This window comes from Pipistrellus hanaki (assembly GCF_964339955.1).
Source record: "Pipistrellus hanaki genome assembly, chromosome: 14".
NCBI classification, from domain to species: domain Eukaryota; kingdom Metazoa; phylum Chordata; class Mammalia; order Chiroptera; family Vespertilionidae; genus Pipistrellus; species Pipistrellus hanaki.
The window spans coordinates 14,621,237-14,634,513 of record NC_140516.1 but is presented as its reverse complement, the minus strand read 5'-3'; the positions used below and the strand labels follow the sequence as shown (position 1 = coordinate 14,634,513).

General features: G+C 38.6%; 2 protein-coding genes across 14 annotated transcripts in view; one reads left to right on the top strand and one right to left on the bottom strand.

Annotated features, from left to right (window-relative positions):
- NUDT13 (nudix hydrolase 13) overlaps positions 1-13,277 on the top strand; it is a 438,779-nt gene that overhangs the window by 370,480 nt on the left and 55,022 nt on the right. The window lies entirely within an intron of this gene.
- The window catches only part of USP54 (ubiquitin specific peptidase 54), a 114,541-nt gene that overhangs the window by 82,205 nt on the left and 19,059 nt on the right, over positions 1-13,277 (bottom strand). Inside the window, exon 1 of one of the 13 annotated variants that reach the window (XM_084904913.1) lies at positions 6,713-6,835. The exons of the other annotated variants lie outside the window; for them this stretch is intronic. The gene's annotated coding sequence lies outside the window, so the exon portion shown is untranslated. Of the gene's footprint in view, positions 1-6,712; positions 6,836-13,277 lie in introns of those variants that run through there. 13 annotated transcript variants of the gene reach the window in all.

The window sequence follows — 13,277 nt, the reverse complement described above, 5'->3', positions numbered from 1 at the left end:
AGATCATGCCAGCAGGGAAGGGCAGTTGGGGGCAACCAGGCTGGTGGGGAGGACAGTTGGGGGCAACCAGGCTGGCAGGGAAGGGCAGTTGGGGGTGATCAGGCACGCAGAGGCAGTTAGTGGTGGGATCAGGTCAGCAGGGTGAGATCAGGCTGGAGGGGAGAGCTGTTTGGGGCAGGATCAGGCCAGCAAGGGAGGGCAGTTGAGGGCGAGATCAAGTTGTCAGAGGGGGGTGAGATCAGGCCAGCAGGGGAGGGCAGTTAGGGGTGATCAAGCACGCAGAGGCAGTTGGGGGAGAGATCAGGTCGGCAGGGTGAGATCAGGCCGGCAGGGGAGGGCCGTTAAGGGCAAGATTAGAATGGCAGGGGAGGAGATTTAGGGGTCATCAGGCAGGCAGAGGCAGTTGGGGCAAGATCAGGTCGGCAGGAGAGAGCAGTTGGGGGTTAGATCAGGCTGGCAGGGGAGGGCAGTTAGGAGTAATCAGGCAGGCAGAGGCAGTTAAAGATTATCAGATAGGCAGGCAGAGAGGTTAGGGGCAATCAGGCAGACAAGCAGAGGAGTTAGGGGCAAACAGGCAGGCAGGCAGGCAGAGGCAGTTAGAAGTGGTCAGGCAGGCAGGCAGGTGCGCGGTTAGGAGCCAGCAATCTGAGATTGCACGGGGAATGTCCCACAGGTATCAGGCCTCAACTGGCAGTCGGACATCCCTCAAGGGTACCCCGATTGGAGAGGGTGCAGGCAGGGCTGAGGGGACCACCCCCCTCCATGCACAAATTTCATGCACCAGTCAACTAGTATAAAATATCAATATTCTACGAGTAAAATCACTCATTTATGAGATTTAATTAAATGTCTAGCAACTGCACAAATTTGAGAAACATTAAATGTTACCTCCACATCTAGCTACATCTTCTACTCACTCACTCCCTGATCAGACATTTCACCAAGCACTTAGTATGTATTCCTCACTCTTCCTCCACACCAGGTAAACTTAACTCTTTTTTGTATAATGAATATGCTCTGCACTCTATTTCCTCAGTGTCTGGTCTCTAATAATGCCTTTACCTGGAGTGCCTTTCCTCTCCTTTTCGTTTTAAAAATAATAACTATTATACAAGGAACAGCTACATCAAAAACATTCTCAGATTTCCTCCCTCTCTCACCTTTCCATTTTCTTCATTTATTTCATCTTCTCTGCTCTCAGTGCAAGTGGGGCTTAATTACAGCATTCCCATCCTCCCCTATGGGACTACATTATATAACATTTGTGTATATGGACTACATTATATAACATTATATATTCTGTAAGAACAGCTTTTTATTCCAAACAGAGGTTGAATATAACAGACATTGAATCATTAAAGATTTAACTAAAAGAGAAAACTTGCTGTTTGATAGGTAAGTACCTAGAACAATCAATTCCAACATCCTGATAAATTCTGACCACTCCATAAATAAAAAAGCCCCCAAAATGTCCATATTCAGTTTGAGATACTGCAGACAAAATTTTGTAATGGAAATTATATCAATTGAATTAATATTTCCTTCTGATTCAAGCTTGAACATAAAGACAGATAACCATCTACAACCATTAAAAAACCTAAGTGATTTGTTGATTCATAGGCTGGTTATCTCAAACTCCCTAGCGAACACAATTACTCAACTCAAATGATTTTCTGAGGGTTGGTCTCTGGCAACTTCAAATTATTACATCATGTACAACAAGAATTGTATGCTGATAAAGGAAAGAAAGCTTTATTTTTTTCCTCTTATAAGAACTTAGGAAAATGTCATTTACAGTAAATTTGTCCAAAACCAGTAGAAAAACAAAATAAAAAGACAAGAAAATTTTGTTACAAGTGACAAACTTTAAGAACTAAGAAATGGCCAAAACCTGTTTGGCTCAGTGATAGAGCGTCAGTCTGCGGACTGAAAGGTCCCGGGTTCAATTCCGGTCAAGGGCATGTACATTGGTTGCGGGCACATCCCATGTAGGGGGTGTACAGGAGGCAGCTGGTCGATGTTTCTCTCTCATCGACGTTTCTGGCTCTCTATCTCTCTCCCTTCCTCTTTGTAAAAAATCAATAAAATATATTAAAAAAAAAAAAAAAAAGAACTAAGAAATGACAATTGGAGGCTAACTTAAACACTTCTTATGAATATCCAGAACTGTATACTAGTGTATAATTTACTGACTTATCTAAAGGATGCAGCATGATAGTAGGAAGAACAGAGTGGTTAAAAGTGCAGCCTCTGAGCCCAGCTGGTGTGGCTCAGTGGTTGAGCATTGACCTAAAAAACAAGTCACCATTTAATTCCAGGTCAGGGCACATGCCTGGGTTGTGGGCTCGATCCCTAGTAGGAGGCATGCAGGAAGCAGCCTATCAATGATTCTCCCTCTTGATTGATGTTTCTATCTCTCCTTCTCCCTATCTAAAATAAATTATATATATATATTTTTTTTATTTTTTATTTTTTAAGTGTGGACTCTGAGGCCCTTGGCTGGGTAGCTCAGTTGATTAGAACATCATCCCAGCACCCAAGGTTGTGGGCTTGATCCTCAGTCAAGGCACATTTATGCATTCATATCAACCAATGAATGCATAAATAAGTGGAACAACAAATCAATGTCTCTCTGTCTCTCTCTCTCCAGCTCTCTCTCAAATCAATAAATAAACTTTTAAAATAAATAATCATAAGGTTATTTTTTAAAAAGTGCAGCCTCTGAAGGGCCAACCATATTGCACAACCTCAGGAAACACCATGCTCATAGTGGAGATCCAAAGTGTACCATTCCCAAAAAACATAATGAGAATTATACAACTTAGGGACCCAGAGTTAGCAAAGTAAAACAGGTCTGGACTTCATCACCTACCAACTGTGTCATCTTAATCAAATTATTGAATCAGTATTGAAGTCTCCCAGGCACTACATCAGCAAAATGGGACTAATGAATAAGATCCATCGCATACAATTATTATGCAAATTAATGAAATAAAGTATAGTATATGTATAATTAGCCCAGTACCTGGTGTTTAGTGAGGCATAAATGTTTTGATGATGATGAAAAAGATGATGAATCTATATTCCAATCCTGCTCCATCACTTTCAAGTCATTTACTATCTATAATAAACACAATTTGTTGAGAGTATTCAACAAATTATATATGCAAAATATCTTAGGGCCAGGTACAAAATAGGAGCTCTATAAAAAGTAGCTATGATTATGATGACTGACCATCCCCTATACCCATCCTCTCTCCCTTCTCCGTTTCTCTTACTAGCATATCCATACACTTACCATAAAAATTCCCTAAGATTAAATTATAACTGATGGCATAAACCCAAAGCAATATGAAATTGAGGGAAATGTATTCTAAAAATAATGCAGTCTCAAAACAATTCATCTAAGTATTATGATAACTTCCAAATTGTTCTTCCCTTTCTCAAATCAATCACTATTTAATTCAGAAAATTTTAGTGATGAAATACTGTCAAAACTCCTTGGCCTTGCCTGGCCGGTGTGGGTCAGTTGGTTGGAGCTTCATCTTGTACACCAAAAGGTGACCAGATTCAATTCCCAGTCAGGGCACATACCCAGATCGTAAGTTCCATCCCCGGTTGGAGCAATCTCTCTCTCCCCTTTTCCTCTCTCTAAAATCAACAACAAAAATTTGTTTTTAATTATAGAAAACCTACTTGGCCTTAAATGGCCTTCCACAATCTTAACCCATGCACATTTACAATCTCATCTACCATCATCGCCCTTATAGACAGAACACAAATGTTCTGTCTATATTATCTTCTCCACCCCGAACTTCCCAGTCCTACATGTTACTAGTCTTTTTTACTCAGTAAAACTGCTTGAAAAAGACATTCTGCTGGCAAATTATAGTTCTAGATACTAATAATAGTCACACCCTATCAGGAAGGAATAGTCATTTATATTAATTCATTTTCCAAAGGATTGTCTTAATACCACTCCCCACCAATTGGGACTTAATCTCTCCCTCCCAGGAACTTGATTAATCAGTATTTAACCAGTGTATGAGTACTTAATTAGACTATAATGTAAAAAGTTACATTGCTTTACACTCAACAGAGACTCAATAGTAATTAAATAAAAAAATGAATGAAAAACTAAGTGTTGCCAAGACCGGTTTGGCTCAATGGATAGAGCGTCGGCTTGGGGACTGAAGGGTCCCGGGTTCGATTCCGGTCAAGGGCATGTACCTTGGTTGCGGGCATATCCCCAGTAGGGGGTGTGCAAGAGGCAGCTGATCAATGACTCTCTCTCATCGATGTTTCTAACTCTGTATCTCTCTCCCTTCCTCTCTGTACAAAATCAATAAAATATATTAAAAAAAAAAAAAGAAAAAGAAAAACTAAGTGTTGTGAAACACATTTTTTGGTTTAGAGATAACTTAGTTTAAAAGCATGACCAGTAATCTCTCTATCTCTTTCATGAATCTCCTGTCTGAATCATATCATTCCCAATTCAGTGTCTTGTGTTTGGTCTATGGAGGAAGAAGGATACTCTATGACCAGTAGGACAAACATAACGTTCTTTCTCAAACAGATTACTAATACCCAACCAGTTAACAGCTGTGGATAAAGGAAAGAGAATCAACAGCAATTATATTAGGCCCCATGATAGCAAAATCATAACTATGAGTTCCATAAAGTTGCCCTATATTATCCTCTGATTCAATAATTTAGAACCAGAGATTCCCCCCCCCCCTAATTTTTAAACCACTAAAGCATTTTAATTTAAATCCTTGGTTGCAACTATGCATTATTTATGAATCGTTATAACACACCACTACCCAAATTATTTCATCACAAACAATAATGAAAGCATGATGGCTCTATCAGCAAGAGGAAAATAGGAAGGGAAACCACTGACTGCACCAGCTTGACTCATTTCTGCTGGGAGAACACTGGTACTGAATGGCACAAGCAACTCCAGTGTGACAGGCCAAGCACATGACTGGGAAGGTGACAGAAGATACCAAGGAAAGAAGGACATCTATTTAAAAACAAAAAAACAAAAAACCCCTCCTCTGTAGGGGAAGGAGGTGGAAGGATGGGCAGGGATCTACTGAAATTTATTCTGAAAGCCTTGACAATACTCAAGCAAAAACAAATCAGACTCCAGGTTTTGAGCCAGTTCAAATCCTAGCTCTACCACTTACCTCAGGAAGTTACTTAGCCTCTCCAGCTCTTTCAGCTATAAAATTATGATAATAGTAAACACCATTTAGTGAACACCAACTCAGTGCTAGGCACTAGCAACATGGTATATCCTTTAATTCTCACAATTAATCTACCAAACAGGGATTATTTTCCTCATTTTGCAAAAAAGAATACCCCATGTTCTTTCTACCTATGCATGACTGCTTCCCAGGGGGATAATACTATCTATCTGGCAGGACAGTAGTGAGAATTAGAAGCAAAGCACTTAGCATAGGAACTAATACCTGCCACATAGGAGGAGCTCAGAAAATCACTATTGGCCGGGACCGGTTTGGCTCAATGGATAGAGCGTCGGCTTGGGGACTGAAGGGTCCTGGGTTCGATTCCGGTCAAGGGCATGTGCCTTGGTTGCGGGCATATCCCCAGTAGGGGGTGTGCAAGAGGCAGCTGTTCGATGACTCTCTCTCATCAATGTTTCTAACTCTCTATCCCTCTCCCTTCCTCTCTGTACAAAATCAATAAAATAAAATAAAATAAAATAAAATAAAATAAAATAAAATAAAATAAAATAAAATAAAATAAAATAAAATAAAATAAAATAAAAAAAATGCCACTGGGATGAAAAAAAGAAAAAAAGAAAAAGAAAATCACTATTGGACAGTAATAAAATCCCATGAACAAGTTTTTACTCACAATGTCTACCATGTAAATGGCTTTTAATTAGCAGTATTTCTGCAGAACCCAACTTACAACTCCTTGAAACACCAGAGTACCATCCATTCTGTGTCAAAAATAATAACATATACACACAGTTTCTGTTTTAGTTGAAGATCAAAACAAACAATCCAAAAAATAGAATGATATGAAAGTGACATTGACTCAAATATTAAATATTTTACTTTCCAAAGGATTATAAATCTCATCCCTCTAGGGAGCAGGTATTAATGAACAAATCTAACATCCCAAAAATAATTACCAGAAGCATCTGTTATCCTGAAGTACTCAGAAAACCATTTCCCAGACTTGACAACATATTGCCAAAATCTTAGTGAGTTTTGCCAGCAACATTCTGCTGAGAGGAAAAAAGAATCATTCTTATTCTGGAAGTAAATGCTACTTTCCACCTTAGCCACAAAATAAGATCTTGTCTTCATTTTTACTTCTATCAGTATGTTAATACTGAAAATATGTATAAAATCACAAATAACCTTCTATTAGAAGGAATTAAAAAACACACACACACACATTAAACCCTTGCCCTTAATTTTAACAAGCTCAAGAAAAACTAAGAGAATATATTTTTAAACCAATAATAAAAATCAAATTATCAAAGCCTTGATAATTGAAAGAAAAAAGGGAAGTACAGAAACGACAGTATGAATGAAGCCTCCTGAAAATTGAATTCTAAAACTTCAATTTCAGAGTTTGAAGTGTTGCTGTTAAAAGCAACACTTCACAATGACTAACCAGTTTCCTACATTCCTCATCTACCCAATTTTACCACAAGAAAGATACTTACACCAATGCACACTCAACCTCCAGCAAAAGGCCTCCAGCAATCACAAGGACATTTGTGGGGCAAGGGATACAGGAATGGGGAGGGACGAGGGGGAAGAGCTAGAATTGTGGAGAGGGAAGAAGGGTCAGAGGGAGGAGACAACAGCAGCTAACAATGGGAAACTGTGAATCTAAACCACAAAATTTTCCCACAGAACAGGATAACAGGGAAAGAGCAGTTCCTTACGCCACCTACCAGGAACTCGGCACTGACAATTCATGATAAAACTGGAAAGGTGGAGCCTCCAAATAAATGCAAACAAAGTAAACTTAAGAAAACTAACCAAAAGTAACTTGAAAGGACAAATCACAAACTTCATAGGGGCTTAACAAAAACAATTAGGAGGCTGTTTCCGCCAGGGCATTCCTGATGACAAAGGTCAGCAGTATAACAATAAGGTTTGCGGGGTGGCAGCTGCTTCCAAAAGAAGGGCCAGCAGTAAAAACAGCCCTTTGCTCTCGCTGGTCAGAAAGAGCACTAAAAGACACTTTCATAGTGCTTTGGCGAATAACTAAAACAATGTCATTATTTGAATTCTTTTTTCAGAATTCCAAGACTGTCAGGATTTAAATCATTTTAACAGGCAAAATTCCTGCAACGTTCTGAAACAATGCACACTCTTAAAGAAAAAAATGTTGTGTAAACTGAGCTGTTGGGTTCAAGAATCAGTTTTTTAAATCCACTGGATCTCAAATGTTTCCAACCCAAAGGCGAGGACAGAGAAAGATCCCCACCCCTCTCTTAGGGAAGAGGCCGAGTTATGTCACCAAAAACAAGCAGCAGGCAGGTCTTGCCCCCAAACATGTGACCAGTCAGCCCAGACCTTACATTTGCAGGCAGGGCACAAAGGCCCCAGCAGACCAACACACCCTTCTATGTGTCACTCCGGTTATAAAACAGCTTTACTGAAAGGAGTTGTTTTATAAGCATACTCATAAAAAAACCTCATCAGCCAAATATGAAGGTGTATTGTATTTCTATAGGTTGAGGAAAAAATAAGTTGATGTTTAAAATATATTTAAAAAGGGCAGAGGGTGGGGTAGGAACCTGGTGGAGGGGGGAAAAATGAGAAACTTTTGTAATAATATGAACAATAAAGGTTTATTTAAAAAATATAATAATAATAAAAAATATATATATTTAAGATTTATTGGTAAAATTAAACAGATGTAGGCAATGCCCAAAACGAATTAAGCTCTTACATTTTAACAATACACTAAATTAAAGTAGTACTTTGGCAACAAGAAAATACCCCCATAAAAATTTTTATTTTGAAGAAAAAAGAAGCCCTGGCTAGGTAGCTCAGTTGGTTAGAGTGTCGTCCCAATATGCTAAGGTTGCAGGTTTGCACCCCCGTCAGAACATATGCAAGAATCAACCTGATAACATAAAAACATTCAACCCTGTAAAGAATTTTTGTGAGTTTATTTGAGCCAAACTTGATAGATCCTCCCTTCCCCCAACTGGTGAACGGAGAATGATGTAAACTCTGAACATTCCTGAGCACCTAACAAGGCACCTTATATGGACTGTACATTGAACCACCAATCAGCACCTGCCAAATACCCTACGACCCCGATTCCTAAGTCCCTAGGTCCCTAATCATATGCCTTACATGAAGCCACCAATCAGCGTGTACTAAGTACCCTAAACCCCTTCCCCTCTCTTTTCTCCCCTTAAGAGGTGCCTGCACCCCGGCCCTCTTCCTCTTTCCCCTCTGAAAGCAGCCGGCAGAGTACGAACCATAGGCCAGGTGCAGAGGGTTACCAGGACAGAGGGCCCAGGGTGCCTAGCAATAGGCAAAAGCTCTTGCACGACCACTCCCTTAAACATTAATCCCTGGAGATAACATCCAGGCCTCAGCTGTGTTTTAGCTCCTTACCCAGAGAAGCAGCAAAATCAGACAGAGTGACACCATGGCTGACATCAGGGCCAAATCCACTGCCCTGGCACCAACCAATCAGTGGAGACCATGACCCTGAGGGGGCACACCTGAAAAAGTTGATGACTATTCTATTGAGATCCTCCCTGGGACCTCCAGGTAAAAGTCATTAAGATGGGGACCCTAGCTGTGCTCTCTTTCTGGAGCATGCCTTTGCCTTTCCTCCCTCTTTCGTCTCTCAAGGCCAGTATCTCCCGCTCTCCTAAGCTCCGAGGGACCTTCTTTCTGTAACTTGTTTCCTGAGCCCATTTCTTCTGTGGCTTGCTTCTTCTGCCTCTGTGACTTTCTAAATAAACTTTCTCTTATAGTTTGAGTCTTGGCTCTGAATTCTATCTTAGCTAGAACTCAATTACCAAGGTTGCTGAACCAAAATCTAACACCTGGTGCCATTTTACAGCCAACAATTATGCCTCAGAAAGGTCTGGAAAAGGTAGATACTTACATTCCAAGGGTATGTTATTTTAGATGCACAAAAACAATGGACAGGATTCACTTAAGGTAAACATGAACCTTTTCTAAGGAAGCATATACCTGGGACTTGACTACCCAATATGCTACCCAGTTAGGAATTTATGATCGTATTATCCCAAGTGATTACTTTTGGTTACTGAGCTTGTCAGGCCTGCCATGTGTTCCCTTTTTTATTCGTACATCCATGCCTGAAGATACATATAAATCCTATAGATAACACTATGGAGAACTTAGGGGAAAATGTTCATGTGTCCAGACCACCAGACATCTGAAAGATAACCATCTCAGACCAATCCGGAGGCTAAGAATGCAGGACAGATTCTTCTCAACAGTGTATTTTTTACTATAAGAACTCTCAGCTTTTCTTTTTTCTTTCTTTTCTTTACCAGGTAGTGCTTTTGATTTGAAAATTCTAAGACCTTGAAATAAAACTTGGTGACTTTTCATTTTAGCAAAGCCTTCTGATTCATTTATGTTCAGTCTAAAGATGTCATGTTTAAATGTCCAGGGATCCTAAATTTGGATAACTAATTACAGCAGTACTTTGAAATAACTGTGCTTCAACAAAACTTGTCATATTATTTCAAGTATTTTGCAGGCAATGTTACACCCTTTTGGTCCACCTTTGACCATAACAGACAAAGGCCTCTGGAAAAATATAAATAATATTAGCAGAAAGAACCTACCTTTAAAATTTAAATAAAGCAATCAAGAGAAATGGGGTTTGGGATGAAAGAACACAGGCTGAAAATTCCTATCTGGTCAGATTCCACAGCCTTTCATTATTGGTCTCCATAAGCAAGCAGGGTAGGATACAGCAGAATGTTCAATTTGCTTAAAAGACAAACAAATTTCTCCAGGAAAACCAAAGGTGACTCCTTTCTGGAATAACCCAAAGCAAAACCATTATTATTGGTTTTTATTTCTGAAATCCTAATGATAATGTTGATTTTGGCAGTAAAGACAGGAGCTGAGTGGCTTCATAGCAGAAGCCAAATTGGAAAATAAAATCTAAATGAGCCCTAGCTGATTTGGCTTAGTGGACAGAGCATCTGCCTGTAGACTAAAGGGTCCCAGTTTCGATTCTGGTCAAGGGCACATGCCTGGGTTACAGGTTCGATCCCCAGTGGGGGGTGTGCAGGAAGCACCCAATCAATGGTTCTCTCTAATCATTGATGTTTCTACCTTTCCCTTTTCCTTCCTTTCTGAAATCAATAAAAAAAATATTTTTTTTAAAAATCTACATGAGAGAGCTAAAACTATAAAATTTCAGAAGAAAATATAAGCCCTGGCTGTTATGACAATTGATTGAGCATCATCCTATGCACCAAAAGGTCACTGGTTCAATTCCTGGTCAAGGCACATACCCAGGTTGTGAGTTCGATCCCTGGTCAGGGTACATTCAAGAGGCAACTTAGATGTTACTCTTTCACATTGAGGTATCTCTCTTCCTCTCCCTTTCTCTCTATCTAAAATCAATAAAAACATATTTTAAAAATATATATATATATACACACTCACCACACATATTCATGCTCTTAGGTTAGGCAAAGTCTTAGATATGACATAAATAGCAAAATAAAAATAGATACATTTTACTTCATCAAAATTAAAACTTTTTTGCTTCAATGGATATCATCAAAAAAGTAATAAGACACCCCAAATAATGGGAGGAAATATTTGCAAATTGTATATCTAGTAAGGGACTTGTATTTAGAATATATAAAGAACACTTACAACAAAGAAAAACAACCTAATTTTAGAATTGGTATTTTTTAAAATCCCAATTAAAAAAAGGATCTTAACATACATTTCTCCAAAGATATAGAAATGGATAATAAACACATGAAAAGCTGCTCAACAACAGAATATGAAGAGAGGCAGGAAGAGTGACTTTACATTAGAGAACCCTAACAACTAGTGCCTTAGCCAGGTGATCAAGGTCAATATTAACCATGATAAATCATGTTGATAATATGTACCCTTGATATGATGTGGTGAGACTGGCACTGTATCTCTGTGATCTTCCTTCCCAAAGCTGATAACCCTAGTCTAATCATGAGAAAAGTATCAAATTCGAATAGAGGGGTATCCTGCAAAATATTTGACTAGTACTTTCCAATACTATTAAAGTCACCAGAAATCAATTAAAGTGTGAGATATTTACAGCTAAGTGGAGCCTAAGGAGACACAACAAGTAATGTGGAATCTTAGATGGAAACAGAACAGAAAAAAGATATTAGATAAAAATGGAAGAAATCTGAATTATCTATGGACTTTAGCTAACTATAACATATCAATATTGGTTCCTAATTGCAACAAATATACAATACTAATGTAAGATGTTAATAATAAGGGAAACTATTGGGATGGGGACATATGGGAACTCTCTCCACTATCCACTCCATTTTTTTGAATATCTAAAACTGTTCTAAAAGTAGTGTCATAATAATGAAGGGGTTTAGAACAGACCTCCCCAACAGGCCTGTTGACACTGGATTATTTCGAGCTGAAGGCAGTCAAGACCCTGCAGGCCCAAGAGAAACTTTTACCTCTCCCTTAAAGAATTTATACTGTGGGCCTTGCTCATAATAAGAATTATTATCAGAAATAACTTTTTATGGCCTCTCTATGGGGCAGGGCAAACGTCTAATTATTGAACTTCTGCTCATCTTACTGTCCTAAAAATGACCTTCCTCCCTCTGAAGCTCAGGCGGAGCTTTTTACCTCAACCTTAAGCTCAGATTGCCATACATTATAACTTTCTGTCTCTGAACCTCTCATGTATATGATGTTTCCAAATATACATATGCAATTAAATTTGGTTATTTTCTCTTATTAATATGTCTTATGTCGATTCTTATGGAAGAGTCCATAAAAGTAGAGGAAAATTTATTCCTCACCCACAATAACAAACAAACACAGATTAACTAAATTAAAACAACACAATGAAAACCAAAACCACAATGAGATACCTCTTCACACAAGAGTTGGCACAAATGTGGAGAAATCTAAACTCTCCTAAATTGCTGGTGTAAATGTAAAATGGTACAGCCACTTTTGAAAACAGTCTGGCAGATACTCAAAAGATTAAACATAGAGTTAACATATGACCTAACAATGCTACTTCTAGACATATACTAAGAGAAATTAAGACTTACGTGCACTCAAAAACTTATACACCAGTGTGCATAATAGCATTATTCATTGATAGCCACAAAGTGGAAATTCAAATATACATCAACTGGTAGATAAATAAAATGTGGTTATTCATACAGTCTAATATTATTCAGCCATAATAAGAATGAAGTACAATACATGTTACAACATAAATAAACCTTGAAAATATTATCCAAAGTGAAAGCTGGTCTCACAAAAGACCATCTATTATATGATTAAAATTATATGAAATGTTCAAGATAGGCAAACTATAGAGATAGGAAGTAGATTGGTGGTTACCTAGGGCTGAGAGGAGGTGTAAAGGAAATAGAAAGTAACTGTTAATAGGTACGGTATTTCGCCGAAACCGGTTTGGTTCAGTGGTAGAGCGTCGGCCTGCGGACTGAAAGGTCCCGGGTTCGATTCCGGTCAAGGGCATGTACCTTGGTTGTGGGCACATCCCCGGTAGGGGGTGTGCAAGAGGCAACTGGTCGATGTTTCTCTCTCATCGACATTTCTAGCTCTCTATCTCTCTCCCTTCCTCTCTGTAAAAAAATCAATAAAATATATTTTTAAAAAAAAATAGGTACGGTGTTTCTTCGGGGGATGACAGAAATGTTCTAAAATTGATTGTAGCAATGGCTGTTCAACTCTGTGAATATATTGGGTCGACAACTAAGTAATTGCGGGTTTCACACATATATGGCTTCAGTTAAATTTTTAGGTTTGCAGACGTAGTACAAATGTAAAACACATTTTGTATTTGATAGTTGGCTATTCAGCTGTTAATCAGTAAAAAAAGTTTTTTGATCTGTTTTGTAGTTTTTGTTTGGCATTCGTTGAAAAATGGAAAATCAAAAGGAACATTTTCGTCATATTTTGCTTTTTTATTTCCGCAAGGGAAAAACGCATCACAAGCTCATAAAAAGTTATGTGCTGTTTATGGTGACGAAG